This window comes from Siphateles boraxobius, unplaced genomic scaffold, assembly GCF_051911475.1.
Source record: "Siphateles boraxobius isolate OS27281-9 unplaced genomic scaffold, OSU_SipBor_1 82, whole genome shotgun sequence".
Lineage (NCBI taxonomy): Eukaryota > Metazoa > Chordata > Actinopteri > Cypriniformes > Leuciscidae > Siphateles > Siphateles boraxobius.
In genome coordinates, this window is record NW_027509211.1 from 1,534,358 (window position 1) to 1,537,500 (window position 3,143).

Genomic DNA, 3,143 nt, shown 5'->3' on the forward strand with positions numbered 1-3,143 from the left:
TCTCAGCAGCTCAGGTTGAGTTACGCAGCTCATTCCTCCAGCAGGGAACAGTCCAGGTGAAGGTCTGTGAAAGTGATGTTGTGTCTCTTTGAGATGATGCACCACAAGATGACGTTCACTTGCAGAACACAAGCTTCTGGAGACACGTCCGTCTGAAGTAGTGAGTTGAGGTATAGGGAGCAGAGCCAGTGGTTCTAGGAAAACATCAGTGTCTTGAATCTGATGCGAGCTGTTGTTGGCAACCAGTGCAGGTTTGTGAGGAGAGGAGCGACGTGTGTCTCTTCGGCTCGATAAACGCACTCTTGCTGCAGCATCTGGATCAGTTGCAGAGGTTTGACTGATACTGGAAGGAGAGATTACTATAGTCCAGTCTGGATGGAACAAGAGCTTGGACCAGGAGTTGTGTAGCTCTGATAGGATGGACCTGATCCTCCTAATGTTGTATAAGGCAAATCTGCAGGTCTATGAAGTTCAACTGATCATCAATCACAACTCAAAGGTTCCTGTCTGTCCTGGATGGAGTTATGGATCACGAACCCAGCTGAATATAGAAATGTGGTGTTGGGTTGGCCGAGACTACGAGCAGTTCTATCTTCACAGGGCTTAGTTGAAGGTAATGGTCCTTCATCCATTAAGAAATGTCTTACACAGGCTGAGATGCGAACAAGTACCGTCGGATCATCTAGTTGGAATGAGAGGTAGAGTTGTGTTTCATCAGTGTAGCAGTGATAGGAAAAACCATTGTTCTGAATGACAGATCCTACTGATGACATGTAGATGGAGAGGAGAAGCGGTCCCAGCACTGAGCCCTGAAGCACTCCAGTAGCTAGATGATAGCAGTGATGGGAAAAAACATGTTTCTGATTGACAGATCCTACTGATGACATGTAGATGGAGAGGAGAAGCGGTCCCAGCACTGAGCCCTGAAGCACTCCAGTAGCTAGATGATAACAGTGATAGGATAAACCATGTTTCTGATTGACAGATCCTACTGATGACATGTAGATGGAGAAGAGAAGCGGTCCCAGCACTGAGCCCGGAGGCACTCCAGTAGCTAGATGATAACAGTGATGGGAAAAAACATGTTTCTGATTGACAGATCCTACTGATGACATATAGATGGAGAGGAGAAGCGGCCCCAGCACTGAGCCCTGAGGCACTCCTGTAGCTAGATGATAACAGTGATGGGAAAAACCATGTTTCTGATTGACAGATCCTACTGATGACTTGTAGATGGAGAAGAGAAGCGGTCCCAGCACTGAGCCCTGAAGCATTCCAGTAGCTAGATGCTAACAGTGATGGGAAAAACATGTTTCTGATTGAGAGATCCTACTGATGACATGTAAATGGATAAGAGAAGCAGTCCCAGCACTGAGCCCTGAGGCACTCCAGTAGCTAGATGATAACAGTGATGGGAAAGCCATGTTTCTGAATGACAGATCCTAGTTGATAGCATGTAGATGGAGAAGAGAAGCGGTCCCAGCACTGAGCCCTGAAGCACTCCAGTAGCTAGATGATGACAGTGATAGGATAAACCATGTTTCTGATTGACAGATCCTACTGATGACATGTAGATGGAAAGGAGAAGCGGTCCCAGCACTGAGCCCTGAGGCACTCCAGTAGCTAGATAATTACAGTGATGGGATAAACCATGTTTCTGAATGACAGATCCTAGTTGATGGCATGTAGATGGAGAAGAGAACCGGTCCCAGCACTTTTTCACTCCCAGATTTTAAAAGTCGTGTAGTGTATTCCAGCCTTAATACATCCAAATCCTCCAAAAAATTGCTAAGCTTAGCTGGGTTATGATAAACAACTACAAAATGGATTCTAATAGTGATGGTAATTGCATGCAATTTAAATGAGTTTTTGACACACAGAGTTGGTAAAGGATTAAGTTTCCATTCATTGAAGATGATAGACAGTACCTCCACCCCTTCCGGTCAGGCGAGGGGTGTGTGAGAAAGTCAATCAGAACCATGAGGTTGAGTCCTGAATGACTAGCAATAGATGTAATGAAATCAGCTTTGTTTACAGCAGACTGGCTATTCCAGAGACCAAGAGGAAATTAAAGTGATGTACTAGAGGACACAGGGATAGTGCCACCTCCAACGTGTGACGTGATTTACGAGTGTTAGTAATAGTAGGGATTTGGAAGCACATAGTAAAGCAAGGTCACAACAGATAAGAGCAAGATATATAAAAGAGGAAGGAAAGAAAAAAGCAATGCATATGTGCCTTGTCTGTGTCGATGGAGTTGCTCGGGTAGATTCGCTGGTCTTTACACAATTCGTCTTCATTTTTTCCTTCTGCCTATCAACATTCGGTCTTCTGTCTTTTGTTCTAAAATATATATATATATATATATATATATATATATGTATTTTGTTGCAAATTGGTAAAAACAAGGACAGCCCTTGAAAAAAAAATAGGTAACCCTTTATTTTACAGTCCTTATTACATATGTTACATGTACTTACCATAGTAAGTACAGTACATTATGGATAATTACATTCAACTAACCCTCAACCAAACCCTAATCCTATAGTATGTACATATAGTTAATTATTATTACTCAGCACTTAAATATATAATTACTGTAACACTGATACCTTAAAATAAAGTGTTTTAAAAACAATATTAAATGTAAAATGTATTGTTTTTAATTTTTTGAAATATTTTTAAATTTCAAAGACTGTTTAATTCTTCTAAGTAATGTGCCAAATTACATAGAAATGTTGTTAAATATTTACACAAATAATGTACTGTATGTGTATATAGTAAATCGGCTAAGAGAAACACAGGGGGTTTTATGACCCTGATGAGCAACGATCAGAAGCTTCCCCAGTCGAGAGAGAGAGAGAGAGAGAGGACAGAAGAGTGTGTGTGTGCTGTCAGTGTGTTCCCCGCTGAGGGCTCGAGCGCACACCTCTGTGAGACCCGACACGAGTGTGTGTGTGTGTGTGCGTGCGTGAGTGTGTGTGTGTGCTGGTTTGTGCGGAGCTGTGACACACAGGAGGGAATGACATGAACGCTCATGAGAGGAAGCGAGGAAGAGACCTGTAAGAACACACTGCCAGCATGTGGACATGTTTACACACACACGTACACACACACACAAACAGAAGAAGTGAAGCTCCAGA

At 42.7% G+C, this 3,143-nt stretch overlaps 1 long non-coding RNA gene across 1 annotated transcript in view; it reads left to right on the plus strand.

Moving 5' to 3' along the window:
• Positions 1 to 2,886: 2,886 nt before the first annotated feature.
• The window catches only part of LOC143730855 (uncharacterized), a 4,903-nt gene continuing 4,646 nt past the window's right edge, over positions 2,887 to 3,143 (plus strand). The window contains exon 1 of the long non-coding RNA XR_013200664.1: positions 2,887 to 3,062. This is a non-coding gene — a long non-coding RNA (uncharacterized LOC143730855). The remainder of the gene's footprint in view (positions 3,063 to 3,143) is intronic.